Raw genomic sequence first — 24,570 nt, forward strand, 5'->3', positions numbered from 1 at the left:
TTGAAGAAATGCCATCGGGCCCGCTCGACTTCCTGACGTCCCACGAAAACAGAGCTTGCCTAACAGTTTTCTGTTGGAACTGTACTTCAGGCATGGAGCTCTGACACCGCGGGATGGTCGGCGGTGTTTTTCCGTTGTCGTCAAGAGTCGAGTTGGAGGCAAAAAGAGTGCACAGGAGATCGGCTTTCTCTTTTGCCGTATGGCCCAGGGTGTCATTCCTCATGTGCAACGGCGGCATGGACGGCTGGTTGAAGTTACCAAGAGCAGCTTTCGTCAACGACCAGAACTTGCGTGTTCCGGTCGGGTAACTGGAAAGCTGCACGCCAATTTTGACGACATGCTTCGATTTCGCACGGGCGATTTGCCGCTTAAAAAATCTGGAGGCACGGTTATATTTCCTCTTCAGAACTTTGCAGTTCGGATCCTTTGAGCCCAGCGCCGCAACCCAAGTTCGATACGCCTGTTTTTTGCAGTCAGATGCTGCTTTAACTGACGCATCGAACCAGGGCTGTGATCTGCCACCGATCGGTACTACAGAGCTTGGTATAAAAATATCCATGCCCTGCAGTATCACATCGGCTACTGCAACGGCGCAGGCACTAGGATCATCCGAAGGGAAACAAACCCTGCCCCAAGGGTAGGATGCAAAAAAGGAACGCATCCTATCCCAATCTGCTGACTTGTAGTGCCAAACGCGGCGGGTCGCTGGTGGTCTGCGACGTTGGCGTCGGATAGGCACTACACTCCTGACCAGGCAATGGTCGGACGTTCCGAGAGGGGCGTCGACAGAGACCTGGTAACCATCGGGATGTGTAGTCAGCAGAAGATCTAATAAGAACGGCATGTGGCTATCCACATTCGGGAGCCGCGTCGGCGACTCAACCAATTGGGACAGACCATACGCCAATGCAAAATTATGCACAGATCGCCCTGCGTAGTCTGTGGTACGTGATCCAAGCCATTCGGCATTGTGCCCGTTGAAATCACCCAAGACTACGATTTCAGCGGAGGGGATCTGAGCAAGCACGTCATCAAATGCCGCTTGAACGCAGCCCATGAGGTGATCCGTTTCTGCGTTACCACTATGGGACCTGTAGACACACGCATAGATGCGGACGCGGTCCTCTAAATCTACGCGGAGCCAGAGAGTAGACAGGCCCCTACCCTCAAAATTGCCGAGACGGTGACAGCAGATATCCTCCCTAACGTACACACATACCCCGGCATGAGGCATGAAATTATGCTCAATTTTGTACCCGGGGTACGTTAAATATGACGTATCACTAGGTCGAGATATCTGCGTCTCCGTAAGGATACACAAGGCCGGCTGCGCCGTCTCAAGGTGGTGGTGGACGGCGTTTAAGTTGGAGTGAATTCCCCGGATGTTACAAAAGTCCACATTAAGCGTGGAGCGGGGTGCCGTGGTGTTGCTGCCCTGTTTGTCCTGTGACATACGCGGTACTGTGCCCTCCCCAGAATACGAGGGGCAGCCCGAGCGCGAATGCTCGGGGAGGGATTCTCCGGCTCTATAAGAGCCGGTACCCTCCTGGGGTAATTTCTTTTTTAGGACCGCTCTCATATTTTGTGGGGGGGGGGGGGATGGCCTCCGGTCCTCGACACTAACCTATGCGAAACATAGCGGCACTAGGCCGCTACTTCACGCCGGTATTCTGTGCGAGTGTGGTAAGTAACCCGGACGAGTCTGGCCCGATTGTGCTGACGTCATAAGACAGCAGCATGACTCTCCAACTTTCAAAAAGCCCGTAGTCGCCTCTTACCTTGGACCTGGGACTACCCTATTCTTTTTACGCCCCGGGGCAGCACAGGGCAATGTTCAAATAGTTGACTTTAAAGTTATTACTATGTGAAAACGATGTACAAATGATTAAAATATGTATGTTTATGTGATTAAAAAATTTTGTCTACGATACTAATATCCTCGGAAGTATATTAGAGATTTATAGACACTTATTTAAAAAATAATTTCAATTCTCGACCAAAATAATTCTAACCAATTTTACCGGCAGTTCACGCTCTATCCAATATGTATACATACCCCTTTGACTTTCGAATAACCCAGCTATTTTGTTGGCTGTACGGAGTATACTGGCTTTGATTGTTTCATTCTGATGAAGTGGTCGGCAGAGTTCCTTATAATACTGGTACTAATCTAATAAATTTGTTAATTCTACTGTGTTATACCCATATATAGAACCAAAGTGACCGGCATAGCCCAAATGATGGCGAAACTGAAGTGGCAGTGGGCATGGCACATAATTCGACGGACAGATGGCCGTTGGGGTAGTAAAGTCCTCGAATGGCGGCCACGTACTGGAAGACACAGTGTTGGTAGGCCCCCACAAGGTGCGTTGGATGAGGGCAGCGCAGGACCGATCATCGTGGAAATCTTTGGGGGAGGCCTTTGGCCAGTGGACGTCTTCTGCCTGATGATGACTGTGTTATACCTATAATTGTTTGTAAACTAAGGATTAGTGGTTCAAATTTTAACAAATGAATTCTGAACGGGCAGCGAAGTATTGCTGACGTTTAGGACAGCCTTTCAGCGCATCATTTGTATCCGAAACAGTGTAAGTGATTGAAATGACCTCGAACAGATCACATAACCCATCTATGCAACAAACCAATGCAAGTTACAGTTAAGCTAAAGGTTGCCACCACATTTAAAATTAATAAAATAATAACAAGTTCAAATACAATTTTAAGTCGTACATAAAACAAGTCCAATTTAATATGACCAGTATTATTCTTAACATAAAATTTTCATTGATTAATTATTATAATGTCTACATTGTTAAATCCTTAAACGAGATCTCGTTAGTATATAAAGATATTATCAACATTAACCCTACATTGCAATTACAGTCAGGGTACTTATAACAAGAAAGAGTAGGAAGTCATAAAATGGCCTGAGGCTACTACGGGTTCCGCAGCGCGACGCGTCAGGGGAGACATAGCTTTGCGAGCATAGTTTACGTGACCTTTGCCTTCAAAAAGGCATTCATTTTCTCAAAATTTTTTCCTTTAGAATTGTTTTTGATGTTATTTCCAACATACTATAATTACTAGATACTACAACCACTTCGGAAAAAAATGGCGCTCTGAGAGAGAAGAAGCGGCGCAAGAAACCCTGCCAGCATTCTTTTTTTGCGCTCTTTTTAATATAAATCATCAACGGAATCAACAACTGGCGGAAGTCTTCCTGAACAGATACGACTTAGGGACCTTCAAGAAAAAAGCATACTCCCACCTTAAAAGCCGGCAACGCATTTCTTGACACACCTGTTGTTGCAGATATCCATGGGCGGTTGCCTCACCTCTCCCCATCCCGGGAGACTCTTGCCCGTTTGCCCCTTCTCATATAAAAAAAATAAAATAATAAAATAAAAATAAATATACATTATTGTACTGTCCCAGGCGGTCCGATTACTTAGATATTCAGCTGTGGAGTAGTAGGATTTACGATTATTTTTATAGATAATGCCTGAACAGTGGCTGGGACCTTATAATATAAGGGGAAACAAGTGGGATTCATATGCCAAACGGAATACCGATCTGAGGGACATTCTAAAAAAGGAAGTTAAAGTTAATTTTTGATCAGTTATTTTTAATTTAGTTTACTTCTTATTATTATATGTTACATTCATTTATTCTAGTTTCAGAAATAAAAGGCTTTTTAATTTTAATTAATTTAATATTTTTAGTGCCAACATATATGGTATCTAAAGCAACCATACCGGAGGGTAGCGATTTTCTTTCATAAAACCAAGTGTCCTTGGATTTTGAATTTTAGAATTTTGATAAAACGCACTCCTTCTACAAATTCCTTTTCTTTCGTTTCTTACTCCATCATTTCTTTCCACTCCATCCAGTTTAGAAAAAAAAACAGCCTGCAAACATATTATATAGAATTGTATAGACATATTATGTAGATATTGTATAGAAAAATTGGAATTGTTGTCATTACTATAGGACTTTATCAAATGTTATAGAGAGTATTTTATTTTTAAACGTTAGTTTTCTTATTGATGTTTAAAGCTAGTATTATTTTATAAAAAAAATATTCCATGATATTATATCGCATTATTTAAAGTGTTTGTTTTTTGTTAATTTTACAGAACGAAACTTCTGGATGACTTAACGACCTAAAAGCATTTTTTGTAACGAACAGGCACCCGCGACTTTTCCCACGAAGATTTATTCTTTGACGTAGAAATCTGACAATTTATGTGGATTTTGTTCACAATTTTAAGGTTTAAACTTTTTATACGGGTCTCTTCGAACTTTTTTTACAATCACAAATCACAAAGTTTGGAGTAAAAAGAAAGATTTAAAAAATAAACTAGAAACTAAAAAACCTAGCTCTGGAATTAAGCTTCCAAAAGCTAACAAAAGTATCGAAAATCTTAACCGGATCGAGTTTATCGAATACACGCGGTATTATTACAATTAGTTTAACTTTTTTTATGAGCCTATTAAAATGCAACAAATTCAAACTATAACGGGGTGCTTGTCCTGTAGCTTGTCGCAATACATTAGCGTGAACTGCATTCAAATCGGTTAAGCCGTTTCTAATATTAGCACAAACGCACACACAAACCAAGAAACAAACATAAAGTTATAAAAAAATATTTTGGTATTAAAATATTAAGTGTACAACGTGATATTTTTTTTTACTTATTAGTTATAAGATACAAAATAATACTTTTTTCTGTTTATGTAGTAGTAAAAAATATCAGTAACTAATTATTTGTATATATCTTGAAATCTTTAATAACAGGTTAACAATTAATTATTTGGCCTGCTTGTACACTCAGGTTAAAAAAATATCAAAGCAAAGCAAATTACTTTCGTTTTTTTCACTTTGATTTAATACTAACTAGATTACCCGACAGACGTTGTTCTGTAGATAGTAAATAAAATATTTTTAATAAATTTGTCACTGACGTTCTATACATAAGAACTCATTGGAATTCATCAATAATATTTCATAACATCAAGAATTATTTCGTAAAATATGCTCCCTGTTGTTATATTAAAATTGATTGACAGCAAAACTGTCAAACCGTGCGTCAATAAATTATCTCATAGAAAAATTGTCCATACAAAAGAACTATTGGAAATAAAAATAAATATTAAAACTATCCTATCTCTCATGTTACTAAACTATGTACTCCATGAAGTAAGCCGCATTAAAATCCGTTCATTAGGTTAGGAGTTTACTGGAAACAAACATCAGGACCCTGGATTTATGTATATAACTTCTCCGAAACGGCTTGACCGATTCTCATGAAATTTTGAGTGCATATTGCGTAGGTCTGAGAATCGGACAACATCTATTTTTCATCCCCCTAAATGTTAAGCGACCACCCTGAACGATTTTTTTTAATATATTGGAATTTTTTTTTAAATTTATTTGATTATAAGTCAGCATTAAAAAATACATACATCTTCAAATTTTCACCCATCTAAGATCAACAGTTACTTTTGTATCGCGACTTTAAAATCGGCAATACAACGTTTGCTGGGTCAGCTAGTCTAATATATAAAATTCTCGTGTCATGGTGTTAAACTTTGAACTCCTCCGAAACGGCTTGACCGATTCTCATGAAATTTTGAGTGCATATTGGGTAGGTCTGAGAATCCGACAACAACTATTTTTCATCCCCCTAAAAGTTAAGGGTGGTCGAGGTCGGATCTCGAGGGTGCAGAGAACAATTTTGTGATCATTTTTGAAATCCAAGATGGCTGCCACACACAATTATGTTTTCAGCAATATGGATATCGTCTCCGAGGTTCTCGAGGGTGCAGAGAATGGTTTTGGGATCATTTTTGAAAACTAAGATGGCCACCGCACAAAATTATGATTACAACATTATGGGTATCGTATCCGAGGTTCTCGAGGGTGCAGAGAACGATTTTGTGATCATTTTTCAAATCCAAGATGGCCGCCGCACAAAATTATGATTTCAGCAATATGGATATCGTGTCCGAGATTCTCGAGGGTGCAAAGAATGATTTTGTGATCATTTTTGAAATCCAAGATGGCTGCCACACACAATTATGTTTTCAGCAATATGAATATCGTGTCCGAGGTTCTCGAGGGTGCAGGTAACGATTTTGGTATCATTTTTGAAAACGAGGATTGCCACCGCACAAAATTATGATTACAACATTATGGGTATCGTATCCGAGGTTTTCGAGGGTGCAGAGAACAATTTTGGGATCATTTTTAAATCCAAGATGGCCGCCGCGCAAAATTTGATTTCAGCAATATGGATATCGTACCGGAGGTTCTCGAGAGTGAAGAGAACGATTTGGTGAACATTTTTCAAATCCAAGATGGCCGCCGCTCAAAATTATGATTTTAGCATTATGGATATCGTGTTCGAGGTTCTCGAGGGTGCACAGACCGTTTCTGTGATCATTTTTCAAATCCATGATGGCCGCCGCACAAAATTATGATTTCAGCAATATGGATATCGTACCCGAGGTTCTCGAGGGTACAGAGAACGATTTGGTGATCATTTTTTTAATCCAAGATGGCCGCCGCACAAAATTATGATTTTAGCAATATGGATATCGTGTCCGAGGTTCTCGAGGATGCAGAGAACAATTCTGTGATCATTTTTGAAATCCAAGATGGCCGCCGCACAAAATTTTGATTTCAGCAATATGGATATCGTGTCCGAGGTTCTCAAGGGTGCAGAGAACGATTTTGTGATCATATTTGAAATTCAAGATGGCCGCCGCGCAAAATTATGATAAAAACATTATGGGTATCGTATTCGAGGTTCTCGAGGGTGCAGAGAACGATTTTGTGATCAATTTTCAAATCCAAGATGGCCGCCGCACAAAATTATGATTTTAGCAATATGGATATCGTGTCCCAGGTTCTCGAGGGTGCAGAGAACAATTCTGTGATCATTTTTGAAATCCAAGAGGACTGCCGCAAACAATTATGTTTTCAGCAAAATGGATATCGTGTCCGAGGTTCTCAAGGGTGCAGAGAACGATTTTGTGATCATATTTGATATCCAAGATGGCCGCCGCACAAAATTATGAGTTTAGCAATATGGATATCGTTTCCGAGGTTCTCGAGGGTGCAGAGAACGATTCTGTGATCATTTTTGAAATCCAAGATGGCTGCCGCACACAATTATGTTTTCAGCAATATGAATATTGTGTCCGAGGTTCTCAAGAGTGCAGAGAACGATTTTTCTATAATTTTTTGAAAACGAAGATAGCCACCGCACAAAATTATGATAACAACATTTTGGGTATCGTATCCGAGATTTTCGAGGGTGCAGAGAACAAGTTTGGGATCATTTTGAAATCCAAGATGGCCGCCGCGCAAAATTATGATTTCAGCAATATGGATATCGTGTCCGAGGTTCTCGAGGGAGCAGAGAACAATTCTGTGATCATTTTAGAAATACAAGATTGCTGCCGCACAAAATTATTATTTCAGCAATATGGATATCGTGTCCGAGATTCTCGAGAGTGCAGAGAATGATTTTGGGATCATTTTTGAAATCCAAGATGGCCGCCGCACAAAATTATAATGACAACATTATGGGTATCGTATTTGAAGTTCTCGAGGGTGCAGAGAACTTTTTTGTGATCATATTTGAAATCCAAGATGGCCGCCACACAAAATTATGATTTCAGCAATATGGATATCGTGTCCGAGATTCTCGAGGGTGCAGAGAATGATTTTGTGATCATTTTTGAAATCCAAGATGGCTGCCACACACAATTATGTTTTCAGCAATATGAATATCGTGTCCGAGGTTCTCGAGGGTGCAGGTAACGATTTTGGTATCATTTTTGAAAACGAGGATTGCCACCGCACAAAATTATGATTACAACATTATGGGTATCGTATCCGAGGTTTTCGAGGGTGCAGAGAACAATTTTGGGATCATTTTTAAATCCAAGATGGCCGCCGCGCAAAATTATGATTTCAGCAATATGGATATCGTACCGGAGGTTCTCGAGAGTGAAGAGAACGATTTGGTGAACATTTTTCAAATCCAAGATGGCCGCCGCACAAAATTATGATTTCAGCAATATGGATATCGCACCCGAGGTTCTCGAGGGTACAGAGAACGATTTGGTGATCATTTTTTTAATCCAAGATGGCCGCCGCACAAAATTATGATTTTAGCAATATGGATATCGTGTCCGAGGTTCTCGAGGATGCAGAGAACAATTCTGTGATCATTTTTGAAATCCAAGATGGCCGCCGCACAAAATTTTGATTTCAGCAATATGGATATCGTGTCCGAGGTTCTCGAGGGAGCAGAGAATGATTTTGTGATCATTTTTGAAATCCAAGAGGGCTGCCGCACACAATTATGTTTTCAACAATATGGATATCGTGTCCGAGGTTCTCAAGGGTGCAGAGAACGATTTTGTGATCATATTTGAAATTCAAGATGGCCGCCGCGCAAAATTATGATAAAAATATTATGGGTATCGTATTCGAGGTTCTCGAGGGTGCAGAGAACGATTTTGTGATCAATTTTCAAATCCAAGATGGCCGCCGCACAAAATTATGATTTTAGCAATATGGATATCGTGTCCCAGGTTCTCGAGGGTGCAGAGAACAATTCTGTGATCATTTTTGAAATCCAAGAGGACTGCCGCAAACAATTATGTTTTCAGCAAAATGGATATCGTGTCCGAGGTTCTCAAGGGTGCAGAGAACGATTTTGTGATCATATTTGATATCCAAGATGGCCGCCGCACAAAATTATGAGTTTAGCAATATGGATATCGTTTCCGAGGTTCTCGAGGGTGCAGAGAACGATTCTGTGATCATTTTTGAAATCCAAGATGGCTGCCGCACACAATTATGTTTTCAGCAATATGAATATTGTGTCCGAGGTTCTCAAGAGTGCAGAGAACGATTTTTCTATAATTTTTTGAAAACGAAGATAGCCACCGCACAAAATTATGATAACAACATTTTGGGTATCGTATCCGAGATTTTCGAGGGTGCAGAGAACAAGTTTGGGATCATTTTGAAATCCAAGATGGCCGCCGCGCAAAATTATGATTTCAGCAATATGGATATCGTGTCCGAGGTTCTCGAGGGAGCAGAGAACAATTCTGTGATCATTTTAGAAATCCAAGATTGCTGCCGCACAAAATTATGATTTCAGCATTATGGATATCGTGTCCGAGATTCTCGAGGGTGCAGCGAATGATTTTGGGATCATTTTTGAAATCCAAGATGGCCGCCGCACAAAATTATAATGACAACATTATGGGTATCGTATTTGAAGTTCTCGAGGGTGCAGAGAACTTTTTTGTGATCATATTTGAAATCCAAGATGGCCGCCACACAAAATTATGATTTCAGCAATATGGATATCGTGTCCGAGATTCTCGAGGGTGCAAAGAATGATTTTGTGATCATTTTTGAAATCCAAGATGGCTGCCACACACAATTATGTTTTCAGCAATATGAATATCGTGTCCGAGGTTCTCGAGGGTGCAGGTAACGATTTTGGTATCATTTTTGAAAACGAGGATTGCCACCGCACAAAATTATGATTACAACATTATGGGTATCGTATCCGAGGTTTTCGAGGGTGCAGAGAACTTTTTTGTGATCATATTTGAAATCCAAGATGGCCGCCACACAAAATTATGATTTCAGCAATATGGATATCGTGTCCGAGGTTCTCGAGGGTGCAGGTAACGATTTTGGGATCATTTTTGAAAACGAAACTGGACACCGCACGAAATTCTGATAACAACATTATGGGAATCGTATCCGAGGTTCTCGAAGGTACAGAGAATGATTTTGTGATCTTTTTTCAAATCCAAGATGGCCGCCGCACAAAATTATGATTTAAGCATTATGGATATTGTGTCCGAGATTCTCGAGGGTGCGGAGAACGATTTTGTGATCATATTTGAAATCCAAGATGGCCGCCTCACAAAATTATGATTTCAGCAATATGGATATCGTACCCGAGGTTCTCGAGGGTGCAGAAAACGATGTGGTGATCATTTTTGAAATCCAAGAGGGCTGCCGCACACAATAATGTTTTCAGCAATATGGATATCGTGTCCGAGGTTCTGGAGGATGCAGAGAAGGATTTTGTGATCATTTTTGAAATCCAAGATGGCCGCCGCACAAATTTATGATTTTAGCAATATGGATATCGTGTCCGAGGTTCTCGAGTGTGCAGAGAACGATTTTGGAATCATTTTTGAAAACGAAGATGGCCACCGCACAAAATTCTGATAACAACATTATGGGTATCGTATCCGAGGGTCTCGAAGGAGCAGAGAACGATTTTGTGATCATTTTTCAAATCCAAGATGGCCGCCGCACAAAATTATGACTTTAGCCTTATGGATATCGTGTCCGAGATTATCGAGGGTGCAGAGAACGATTTTGTGATCATATTTGAAATCCAAGATGGCCGCCGCACAAAATTATGATTTCAGCAATATGGATATCGTGTCCGAGGTTCTCGAGGTTGCAGAGATCAATTATGTGATCATTTTTGAAATATAAGTTGGCTTCCACACACAATTATGTTTTCAGCTATATGAATATCGTGTCCGAGGTTCTTGAGGGTGCAGAGAACGATTTTGGTATCACTTTTGAAAACGAATATAGCCACCGCAAAAAAGGTATCGTATCCGAGGTTTTAAAGGGTGCAGAGAACAATTTTGGGATCATTTTTAAATCCAAGATGGCCGCCGCACAAAATTATGATTTCAGCAATATGGGTGTCGTATCCGAGTTTCTCGAGGTTGCAGAGAACGATTTGGTGATCATTTTTCAAGTCCGAGATTATCGAGGGTGCAGAGAACGATTTTGGTATCATTTTTGAAAACGAAGATGACCACCGCACAAAATTATGATAACAACATTATGGGCATCGTATCCGAGGTTTTCAAGGGTGCAGAGAACAATTTTGGGATCATTTTTCAATCCAAGATGGCCACCGCGCAAAATTGTGATTTCAGCAATATGGATATCGTGTCGAAGGTTCTCGAGGGTACAGAGAACAATTCTGTGATCATTTTTGAAATCCAAGAGGGCTGCCGCACACAATTATGTTCTCAGCAATATGGATATCGTGTCCGAGGTTCTCGAGGGTGCAGAGAACGATTTTGTGATCATATTTGATATCCAAGATGGCCGCCGCACAAAATTATGAGTTTAGCAATATGGATATCGTTTCCGAGGTTCTCGAGGGTGCAGAGAACGATTCTGTGATCATTTTTGAAATCCAAGATGGCTGCCGCACACAATTATGTTTTCAGCAATATGAATATTGTGTCCGAGGTTCTCAAGAGTGCAGAGAACGATTTTTCTATAATTTTTTGAAAACGAAGATAGCCACCGCACAAAATTATGATAACAACATTTTGGGCATCGTATCCGAGGTTTTCAAGGGTGCAGAGAACAATTTTGGGATCATTTTTCAATCCAAGATGGCCACCGCGCAAAATTGTGATTTCAGCAATATGGATATCGTGTCGAAGGTTCTCGAGGGTACAGAGAACAATTCTGTGATCATTTTTGAAATCCAAGAGGGCTGCCGCACACAATTATGTTCTCAGCAATATGGATATCGTGTCCGAGGTTCTCGAGGGTGCAGAGAACGATTTTGTGATCATATTTGATATCCAAGATGGCCGCCGCACAAAATTATGAGTTTAGCAATATGGATATCGTTTCCGAGGTTCTCGAGGGTGCAGAGAACGATTCTGTGATCATTTTTGAAATCCAAGATGGCTGCCGCACACAATTATGTTTTCAGCAATATGAATATTGTGTCCGAGGTTCTCAAGAGTGCAGAGAACGATTTTTCTATAATTTTTTGAAAACAAAGACAGCCACCGCACAAAATTATGATTAAAACATTATGGGTATCGTATCCGAGGTTCTCGAGGGTGCAGAGAACGATTTTGTGATCATTTTTCAAATCCAAGATGGCTGCCGCAAAAAATTATAATTTCAGCAATATGGATATCGTGTCCGAGGTTCTCGAGGGTGCAGAAAACAATGTTGGGATCATTTTTAAATCCGAAATGGCCGCCGCGCAAAATTATGATGACAACATTATGGGTATCATATTCGAGGTTCTCGAGGGTGCAGAGAACGATTTTGTGATCATATTTGAAATCCAAGATGGCCGCCGCACAAAATTATGATTTCAGCAATATGGGTATCGTGTTCGAGGTTCTCGAGGGTGCAGAGATCAATTCTGTGATCATTTTTAAAATATAAGTTGGCTGCCACACACAATTATGTTTTCAGCAATATGAGTATCGTGTCCGAGGTTCTCGAGGGTGCAGAGAACGATTTTGGTATCACTTTTGAAAACGAATATGGCCACCGCAAAAAAGGTATCGTATCCGAGGTTTAAAAGGGTGCAGATAACAATTTTGGGAACATTTTTAAATCCAAGATGGCCGCCGCACAAAATTATGATTTCAGCAATATGGGTATCGTATCCGAGTTTCTCGAGGTTGCAGAGAACGATTTGGTGATCATTTTTCAAGTCCGAGATTATCGAGGGTGCAGAGAACGATTCTGTGATCATTTTTGAAATCCAAGATGGCTGCCGCAAACAATTACGTTTTCAGCAGTATGGATATCATGTCCGAGGTTCTCGAGGGAGCAGAAAACAATTTTGGGATCATTTTTAAATTCTACATGACCGCCGTGCAAGATTGTGATTACAAAAATATGGGTATCGTATCCAAGGTTCTCGAGAATGACAGAACGATTTTTTGATCATTTTTTAAATCCAAGATGGCCGCCGCTCAAAAGTATGATAACTACATTATGGGTATCGTATCCAAGGTTCTCGAGGGTGAAGAGAACTATTTTGTGATCATTTTTCAAATCCAAGATGGCCGCCGCACAAAATTATGATTTCAGCAATATGGATATCGTGTCCGAGGTTCTCGAGGGTGCAGAGATCAATTCTGTGATCATTTTTGAAATGTTAGTTGGCTGCCACACACAATTATGTTTTCAGCAATATGAATATCGTGTCCGAGGTTCTCGAGGGTGCAGAGAACGATTTTGGTATCACTTATGAAAACGAAGATGGCCACCGCACAAAATTATGATAACAACATTAAAGGTATCGTATCCGAGGTTTTCGAGGGTGCAGAGAACAAATTTGGGATCATTTTTAAATCCAAGATGGCCGCCGCGCAAAATTATGATTTCAGCAATATGGATATCGTGTCCGAGGTTCTCGAGGATGCAGAGAACAATTCTGTGATAATTTTTGAAATCCAAGATGGCTGCCGCACACAATTATGTTTTCAGCAATATGACTATTGTGTCCGAGGTTCTCGAGGGTGCAGATAACAATTTTGGGAACATTTTTAAATCCAAGATGGCCGCCGCACAAAATTATGATTTCAGCAATATGGGTATCGTATCCGAGTTTCTCGAGGTTGCAGAGAACGATTTGGTGATCATTTTTCAAGTCCGAGATTATCGAGGGTGCAGAGAACGATTCTGTGATCATTTTTGAAATCCAAGATGGCTGCCGCAAACAATTACGTTTTCAGCAGTATGGATATCATGTCCGAGGTTCTCGAGGGAGCAGAAAACAATTTTGGGATCATTTTTAAATTCTACATGACCGCCGTGCAAGATTGTGATTACAAAAATATGGGTATCGTATCCAAGGTTCTCGAGAATGACAGAACGATTTTTTGATCATTTTTTAAATCCAAGATGGCCGCCGCTCAAAAGTATGATAACTACATTATGGGTATCGTATCCAAGGTTCTCGAGGGTGAAGAGAACTATTTTGTGATCATTTTTCAAATCCAAGATGGCCGCCGCACAAAATTATAATTTCAGCAATATGGATATCGTGTCCGAGGTTCTCGAGGGTGCAGAGATCAATTCTGTGATCATTTTTGAAATGTAAGTTGGCTGCCACACACAATTATGTTTTCAGCAATATGAATATCGTGTCCGAGGTTCTCGAGGGTGCAGAGAACGATTTTGGTATCACTTATGAAAACGAAGATGGCCACCGCACAAAATTATGATAACAACATTAAAGGTATCGTATCCGAGGTTTTCGAGGGTGCAGAGAACAAATTTGGGATCATTTTTAAATCCAAGATGGCCGCCGCGCAAAATTATGATTTCAGCAATATGGATATCGTGTCCGAGGTTCTCGAGGATGCAGAGAACAATTCTGTGATAATTTTTGAAATCCAAGATGGCTGCCGCACACAATTATGTTTTCAGCAATATGACTATTGTGTCCGAGGTTCTCGAGGGTGCAGAGAACAATTTTGGGATCATTTTTTAATCCAAGATGGCTGCCGCGCAAAATTATGATTTCAGCAATATGGATATCGTGTCCGAGGTTCTCTAGGGTGCAGCGAATGATTTTGGGATCATTTTTGAAATCCAAGATGGCCGCCGTGCAAAATTATGATGACAACATTATGGGTATCGTATTCGAGGTTCTCGAGGGTGCAGAGAACGATTTTGTGATCATATTTTAAATCCAAGATGGCCGCCGCACAAAATTATGATTTCAGCAATATGGATATCGTACCAGAGGTTCTCGAGTGTGAAAGAACGATTTGGTGAACATTTTTGAAATCTAAGATGGCCGCCGCACAAAATTATGATTTCAGCAATATGGATATCGTACCGGAGGTTCTCGAGGGTGAAGAGAACGATTTGGTGAACATTTTTCAAATCCAAGATGGCCGCCGCTCAAAATTATGATTTTAGCATTATGGATATCGTGTTCGAGGTTCTCGAGGGTGCACAGACCGTTTCTGTGATCATTTTTGAAATCCAAGAGGGCTGCCGCAAACAATAATGTTTTCAGCAATATGGATATCGTGTCCGAGGTTCTCAAGGGTGCAGAGAACGATTTTGTGATCATATTTAAAATCCAAGATGGCCGCCGCACAAAATTATGATTTCAGCAATATGGATATCGTGTCCGAGGTTCTCGAGGGTGCAGAAAACAATTCTGTGATCATTTTTGAAATCCAAGATGGCTGCCACACACATTTATGTTTTCAGCAATATGAATATCGTGTCCGAGGTTCTCGATGGTGCAGAGAACGATTTTGGGATCATTTTTGAAAATTAAGATGGCCACCGCACAAAATAATGATTAAAACATTATGGGTATCGTATCCGAGATTCTCGAGGGTGCAGAGAACGATTTTGTGATCATTTTTCAAATCCAAGATGGCCGCCGCACAAAATTATGATTTCAACAATATGCATATCGTGTCCGAGATTCTCGAGGGTGCAGAGAATGATTTTGTGATCATATTTGATATCCAATATGGCTGCCGCACAAAATTATGTTTTCAGCAATATGGATGTCGTGTCCGAGGTTCTCAAGGGTGCAGAGAACGATTTTGTGATCATAGTTGATATCCAAGATGGCCGCCGCACAAAATTATGATTTCAGCAATATGGATATCGTACCAGAGGTTCTCGAGGGTGAAGAGAACGATTTGGTGAACATTTTTGAAATCCAAGATGGCCGCCGCACAAAATTATGATTTCAGCAATATGGATATCGTACCGGAGGTTCTCGAGGGTGAAGAGAACGATTTGGTGGACATTTTTCAAATCCAAGATGGCCACCGCTCAAAATTATGATTTTAGCATTATGGATATCGTGTTCGAATTCCTCGAGGGTGCACAGACCGTTTCTGTGATCATTTTTGAAATCCAAGAGGGCTGCCACAAACAATAATGTTTTCAGCAATATGGATATCGTGTCTGAGGTTCTCAAGGGTGCAGAGAACGATTTTGTGATCATATTTGATATCCAAGATGGCCGCCGCACAAAATTATGATTTCAGCAATATGGGTATCGTATCCGAGTTTCTCGAGGTTGCAGAGAACGATTTGGTGATCATTTTTCAAGTCCGAGATTATCGAGGGTGCAGAGAACGATTCTGTGATCATTTTTGAAATCCAAGATGGCTGCCGCAAACAATTACGTTTTCAGCAGTATGGATATCATGTCCGAGGTTCTCGAGGGAGCAGAAAACAATTTTGGGATCATTTTTAAATTCTACATGACCGCCGTGCAAGATTGTGATTACAAAAATATGGGTATCGTATCCAAGGTTCTCGAGAATGACAGAACGATTTTTTAAATCCAAGATGGCCGCCGCTCAAAAGTATGATAACTACATTATGGGTATCGTATCCAAGGTTCTCGAGGGTGAAGAGAACTATTTTGTGATCATTTTTCAAATCCAAGATGGCCGCCGCACAAAATTATGATTTCAGCAATATGGATATCGTGTCCGAGGTTCTCGAGGGTGCAGAGATCAATTCTGTGATCATTTTTGAAATGTAAGTTGGCTGCCACACACAATTATGTTTTCAGCAATATGAATATCGTGTCCGAGGTTCTCGAGGGTGCAGAGAACGATTTTGGTATCACTTATGAAAACGAAGATGGCCACCGCACAAAATTATGATAACAACATTAAAGGTATCGTATCCGAGGTTTTCGAGGGTGCAGAGAACAAATTTGGGATCATTTTTAAATCCAAGATGGCCGCCGCGCAAAATTATGATTTCAGCAATATGGATATCGTGTCCGAGGTTCTCGAGGATGCAGAGAACAATTCTGTGATAATTTTTGAAATCCAAGATGGCTGCCGCACACAATTATGTTTTCAGCAATATGGATATCGTGTCCGAGGTTCTCGAGGGTGCAGAGAACAATTTTGGGATCATTTTTTAATCCAAGATGGCCGCCGCGCAAAATTATGATTTCAGCAATATGGATATCGTGTCCGAGGTTCTCTAGGGTGCAGCGAATGATTTTGGGATCATTTTTGAAATCCAAGATGGCCGCCGTGCAAAATTATGATGACAACATTATGGGTATCGTATTCGAGGTTCTCGAGGGTGCAGAGAACGATTTTGTGATCATATTTTAAATCCAAGATGGCCGCCGCACAAAATTATGATTTCAGCAATATGGATATCGTACCAGAGGTTCTCGAGTGTGAAGAGAACGATTTGGTGAACATTTTTTAAATCTAAGATGGCCGCCGCACAAAATTATGATTTCAGCAATATGGATATCGTACCGGAGGTTCTCGAGGGTGAAGAGAACGATTTGGTGAACATTTTTCAAATCCAAGATGGCCGCCGCTCAAAATTATGATTTTAGCATTATGGATATCGTGTTCGAGGTTCTCGAGGGTGCACAGACCGTTTCTGTGATCATTTTTGAAATCCAAGAGGGCTGCCGCAAACAATAATGTTTTCAGCAATATGGATATCGTGTCCGAGGTTCTCAAGGGTGCAGAGAACGATTTTGTGATCATATTTGATATCCAAGATGGCCGCCGCACAAAATTATGATTTCAGCAATATGGATATCGTGTCCGAGGTTCTCGAGGGTGCAGAAAACAATTCTGTGATCATTTTTGAAATCCAAGATGGCTACCACACACAATTATGTTTTGAGCAATATGGATATCGTGTCCGAGGTTCTCGATGGTGCAGAGAACGATTTTGGGATCATTTTTGAAAATTAAGATGGCCACCGCACAAAATAATGATTAAAACATTATGGGTATCGTATCCGAGATTCTCGAGGGTGCAGAGAACGATTTTGTGATCATTTTTCAAATCCAAGATGGCCGCCGCACAAAATTATGATTTCAACAATATGCATATCGTGTCCGAGATTCTCGAGGGTGCAGAGAATGATTTTGTGATCATATTTGATATCCAATATGGCTGCCGCACAAAATTATGTTTTCAGCAATATGGATGTCGTGTCCGAGGTTCTCAAGGGTGCAGAGAACGATTTTGTGATCATAGTTGATATCCAAGATGGCCGCCGCACAAAATTATGATTTCAGCAATATGGATATCGTACCAGAGGTTCTCGAGGGTGAAGAGAACGATTTGGTGAACATTTTTGAAATCCAAGATGGCCGCCGCACAAAATTATGATTTCAGCAATATGGATATCGTACCGGAGGTTCTCGAGGGTGAAGAGAACGATTTGGTGGACATTTTTCAAATCCAAGATGGCCACCGCTCAAAATTATGATTTTAGCATTATGGATATCGTGTTCGAATTCCTCGAGGGTGCACAGACCGTTTCTGTGATCATTTTTGAAATCCAAGAGGGCTGCCACAAACAATAATGTTTTCAGCAATATGGATATCGTGTCCGAGGTTCTCAAGGGTGCAGAGAACGATTTTGTGATCATATTTGATATCCAAGATGGCCGCCGCACAAAATTATGATTTCAGCAAAATGGATATCGTGTCCGAAGTTCTCGAGGGTGCAGAAAACAATTCTGTGATCATTTTTGAAATCCAAGGTGGCTACCACACACAATTATGTTTTGAGCAATATGGATATCGTGTCCGAGGTTCTCGATGGTGCAGAGAACGATTTTGGGATCATTTTTGAAAATTAAGATGGCCACCGCACAAAATTATGATTCCAACAATATGGATATCGTGTCCGAGATTCTCGAGGGTGCAGAGAATGATTTTGTGATCATATTTGATATCCAAGATGGCTGCCACACACAATTATGTTTTGAGCAATATGAGTATCGTGTCCGAGGTTCTCGAGGGTGCAGAGAACGATTTTGGTATCACTTTTGAAAACGAAGATGGCCACCGCACAAGAGGTATCGTATCCGAGGTTTTCGAGGGTGCAGAGAACAATGTTGGGATCATTTTTAAATCCAAGATGGCCGCCGCACAAAATTATGATTTCAGCAATATGGGTATCGTATCCGAGTTTCTCGAGGTTGCAGAGAACGATTTGGTGATCATTTTTCAAGTCCGAGATTATCGAGGGTGCAGAGAACGATTTTATGGTCATATTTGAAATCCAAGATGGCCGCCGCACAAAATTATGATTTCAGCAATATGGGTATCGTTTCCGAGTTTCTTGAGGTTGCAGAGAACGATTCTGTGATCATTTTTGAAATCCAAGATGGCTGCCGCAAACAATTATGTTTTCAGCAGTATGGATATCATGTCCGAGGTTCTCGAGGGAGCAGAAAACAATTTTGGGATCATTTTTAAATTCTACATGACCGCCGTGCAAGATTGTGATTACAAAAATATGGGTATCGTATCCAAGGTTCTCGAGAATGACAGAACGATTTTTTGATCATTTTTTAAATCCAAGATGGCCGCCGCTCAAAAGTATGATAACTACATTATGGGTATCGTATCCAAGGTTCTCGAGGGTGAAGAGAACTATTTTGTGATCATTTTTCAAATCCAAGATGGCCGCCGCACAAAATTATGATTTCAGCAATATGGATATCGTGTCCGAGGTTCTCGAGGGTGCAGAGATCAATTCTGTGATCATTTTTGAAATGTAAGTTGGCTGCCACACACAATTATGTTTTCAGCAATATGAATATCGTGTCCGAGGTTCTCGAGGGTGCAGAGAACGATTTTGGTATCACTTATGAAAACGAAGATGGCCACCGCACAAAATTATGATAACAACATTAAAGGTATCGTATCCGAGGTTTTCGAGGGTGCAGAGAACAAATTTGGGATCATTTTTAAATCCAAGATGGCCGCCGCGCAAAATTATGATTTCAGCAATATGGATATCGTGTCCGAGGTTCTCGAGGATGCAGAGAACAATTCTGTGATAATTTTTGAAATCCAAGATGGCTGCCGCACACAATTATAATTTCAGCAATATGGATATCGTGTCCAAGGTTCTCGAGGATGCAGAGAACTATTTTGTGATCATTTTTCAAATCCAAGATGGCCGCCGCACAAAGTTATGATTTCAGCAATATGGATATCGTGTCCGAGGTTCTCGAGGGTGCAGAGATCAATTCTGTGATCATTTTTGAAATCCAAGATGGCTACCACACACAATTATGTTTTGAGCAATATGGATATCGTGTCCGAGGTTCTCGATGGTGCAGAGAACGATTTTGGGATCATTTTTGAAAATTAAGATGGCCACCGCACAAAATAATGATTAAAACATTATGGGTATCGTATCCGAGATTCTCGAGGGTGCAGAGAACGATTTTGTGATCATTTTTCAAATCCAAGATGGCCGCCGCACAAAATTATGATTTCAACAATATGCATATCGTGTCCGAGATTCTCGAGGGTGCAGAGAATGATTTTGTGATCATATTTGATATCCAATATGGCTGCCGCACAAAATTATGTTTTCAGCAATATGGATGTCGTGTCCGAGGTTCTCAAGGGTGCAGAGAACGATTTTGTGATCATAGTTGATATCCAAGATGGCCGCCGCACAAAATTATGATTTCAGCAATATGGATATCGTACCAGAGGTTCTCGAGGGTGAAGAGAACGATTTGGTGAACATTTTTGAAATCCAAGATGGCCGCCGCACAAAATTATGATTTCAGCAATATGGATATCGTACCGGAGGTTCTCGAGGGTGAAGAGAACGATTTGGTGGACATTTTTCAAATCCAAGATGGCCACCGCTCAAAATTATGATTTTAGCATTATGGATATCGTGTTCGAATTCCTCGAGGGTGCACAGACCGTTTCTGTGATCATTTTTGAAATCCAAGAGGGCTGCCACAAACAATAATGTTTTCAGCAATATGGATATCGTGTCCGAGGTTCTCAAGGGTGCAGAGAACGATTTTGTGATCATATTTGATATCCAAGATGGCCGCCGCACAAAATTATGATTTCAGCAAAATGGATATCGTGTCCGAAGTTCTCGAGGGTGCAGAAAACAATTCTGTGATCATTTTTGAAATCCAAGGTGGCTACCACACACAATTATGTTTTGAGCAATATGGATATCGTGTCCGAGGTTCTCGATGGTGCAGAGAACGATTTTGGGATCATTTTTGAAAATTAAGATGGCCACCGCACAAAATTATGATTCCAACAATATGGATATCGTGTCCGAGATTCTCGAGGGTGCAGAGAATGATTTTGTGATCATATTTGATATCCAAGATGGCTGCCACACACAATTATGTTTTGAGCAATATGAGTATCGTGTCCGAGGTTCTCGAGGGTGCAGAGAACGATTTTGGTATCACTTTTGAAAACGAAGATGGCCACCGCACAAGAGGTATCGTATCCGAGGTTTTCGAGGGTGCATAGAACAATTTTGGGATCATTTTTAAATCCAAGATGGCCGCCGCACAAAATTATGATTTCAGCAATATGGGTATCGTATCCGAGTTTCTCGAGGTTGCAGAGAACGATTTGGTGATCATTTTTCAAGTCCGAGATTATCGAGGGTGCAGAGAACGATTTTATGGTCATATTTGAAATCCAAGATGGCCGCCGCACAAAATTATGATTTCAGCAATATGGGTATCGTTTCCGAGTTTCTTGAGGTTGCAGAGAACGATTCTGTGATCATTTTTGAAATCCAAGATGGCTGCCGCAAACAATTATGTTTTCAGCAGTATGGATATCATGTCCGAGGTTCTCGAGGGAGCAGAAAACAATTTTGGGATCATTTTTAAATTCTACATGACCGCCGTGCAAGATTGTGATTACAAAAATATGGGTATCGTATCCAAGGTTCTCGAGAATGACAGAACGATTTTTTGATCATTTTTTAAATCCAAGATGGCCGCCGCTCAAAAGTATGATAACTACATTATGGGTATCGTATCCAAGGTTCTCGAGGGTGAAGAGAACTATTTTGTGATCATTTTTCAAATCCAAGATGGCCGCCGCACAAAATTATGATTTCAGCAATATGGATATCGTGTCCGAGGTTCTCGAGGGTGCAGAGATCAATTCTGTGATCATTTTTGAAATGTAAGTTGGCTGCCACACACAATTATGTTTTCAGCAATATGAATATCGTGTCCGAGGTTCTCGAGGGTGCAGAGAACGATTTTGGTATCACTTATGAAAACGAAGATGGCCACCGCACAAAATTATGATAACAACATTAAAGGTATCGTATCCGAGGTTTTCGAGGGTGCAGAGAACAAATTTGGGATCATTTTTAAATCCAAGATGGCCGCCGCGCAAAATTATGATTTCAGCAATATGGATATCGTGTCCGAGGTTCTCGAGGATGCAGAGAACAATTCTGTGATAATTTTTGAAATCCAAGATGGCTGCCGCACACAATTATGTTTTCAGCAATATGACTATTGTGTCCGAGGTTCTCGAGGGTGCAGAGAACAATTTTGGGATCATTTTTTAATCCAAGATGGCCGCCGCGCAAAATTATGATTTCAGCAATATGGATATCGTGTCCGAGGTTCTCTAGGGTGCAGCGAATGATTTTGGGATCATTTTTGAAATCCAAGATGGCCGCCGTGCAAAATTATGATGACAACATTATGGGTATCGTATTCGAGGTTCTCGAGGGTGCAGAGAACGATTTTGTGATCATATTTTAAATCCAAGATGGCCGCCGCACAAAATTATGATTTCAGCAATATGGATATCGTACCAGAGGTTCTCGAGTGTGAAGAGAACGATTTGGTGAACATTTTTGAAATCTAAGATGGCCGCCGCACAAAATTATGATTTCAGCAATATGGATATCGTACCGGAGGTTCTCGAGGGTGAAGAGAACGATTTGGTGAACATTTTTCAAATCCAAGATGGCCGCCGCTCAAAATTATGATTTTAGCATTATGGATATCGTGTTCGAGGTTCTCGAGGGTGCACAGACCGTTTCTGTGATCATTTTTGAAATCCAAGAGGGCTGCCGCAAACAATTATGTTTTTTGCAATATGGATATCGTGTCCGAGGTTCTCAAGGGTGCAGAGAACGATTTTGTGATCATATTTTAAATCCAAGATGGCCGCCGCACAAAATTATGATTTCAGCAATATGGATATCGTGTCCGAGGTTCTCGAGGGTGCAGAAAACAATTCTGTGATCATTTTTGAAATCCAAGATGGCTACCACACACAATTATGTTTTGAGCAATATGGATATCGTGTCCGAGGTTCTCGATGGTGCAGAGAACGATTTTGGGATCATTTTTGAAAATTAAGATGGCCACCGCACAAAATAATGATTAAAACATTATGGGTATCGTATCCGAGATTCTCGAGGGTGCAGAGAACGATTTTGTGATCATTTTTCAAATCCAAGATGGCCGCCGCACAAAATTATGATTTCAACAATATGCATATCGTGTCCGAGATTCTCGAGGGTGCAGAGAATGATTTTGTGATCATATTTGATATCCAATATGGCTGCCGCACAAAATTATGTTTTCAGCAATATGGATGTCGTGTCCGAGGTTCTCAAGGGTGCAGAGAACGATTTTGTGATCATAGTTGATATCCAAGATGGCCGCCGCACAAAATTATGATTTCAGCAATATGGATATCGTACCAGAGGTTCTCGAGGGTGAAGAGAACGATTTGGTGAACATTTTTGAAATCCAAGATGGCCGCCGCACAAAATTATGATTTCAGCAATATGGATATCGTACCGGAGGTTCTCGAGGGTGAAGAGAACGATTTGGTGGACATTTTTCAAATCCAAGATGGCCACCGCTCAAAATTATGATTTTAGCATTTATGGATATCGTGTTCGAATTCCTCGAGGGTGCACAGACCGTTTCTGTGATCATTTTTGAAATCCAAGAGGGCTGCCACAAACAATAATGTTTTCAGCAATATGGATATCGTGTCCGAGGTTCTCAAGGGTGCAGAAAACAATTCTGTGATCATTTTTGAAATCCAAGGTGGCTACCACACACAATTATGTTTTGAGCAATATGGATATCGTGTCCGAGGTTCTCGATGGTGCAGAGAACGATTTTGGGATCATTTTTGAAAATTAAGATGGCCACCGCACAAAATTATGATTCCAACAATATGGATATCGTGTCCGAGATTCTCGAGGGTGCAGAGAATGATTTTGTGATCATATTTGATATCCAAGATGGCTGCCACACACAATTATGTTTTGAGCAATATGAGTATCGTGTCCGAGGTTCTCGAGGGTGCAGAGAACGATTTTGGTATCACTTTTGAAAACGAAGATGGCCACCGCACAAGAGGTATCGTATCCGAGGTTTTCGAGGGTGCATAGAACAATTTTGGGATCATTTTTAAATCCAAGATGGCCGCCGCACAAAATTATGATTTCAGCAATATGGGTATCGTATCCGAGTTTCTCGAGGTTGCAGAGAACGATTTGGTGATCATTTTTCAAGTCCGAGATTATCGAGGGTGCAGAGAACGATTTTATGGTCATATTTGAAATCCAAGATGGCCGCCGCACAAAATTATGATTTCAGCAATATGGGTATCGTTTCCGAGTTTCTTGAGGTTGCAGAGAACGATTCTGTGATCATTTTTGAAATCCAAGATGGCTGCCGCAAACAATTATGTTTTCAGCAGTATGGATATCATGTCCGAGGTTCTCGAGGGAGCAGAAAACTATTTTGGGATCATTTTTAAATTCTACATGACCGCCGTGCAAGATTGTGATTACAAAAATATGGGTATCGTATCCAAGGTTCTCGAGAATGACAGAACGATTTTTTGATCATTTTTTAAATCCAAGA

Source organism: Leptidea sinapis, chromosome 10, assembly GCF_905404315.1.
Source record: "Leptidea sinapis chromosome 10, ilLepSina1.1, whole genome shotgun sequence".
Lineage (NCBI taxonomy): Eukaryota > Metazoa > Arthropoda > Insecta > Lepidoptera > Pieridae > Leptidea > Leptidea sinapis.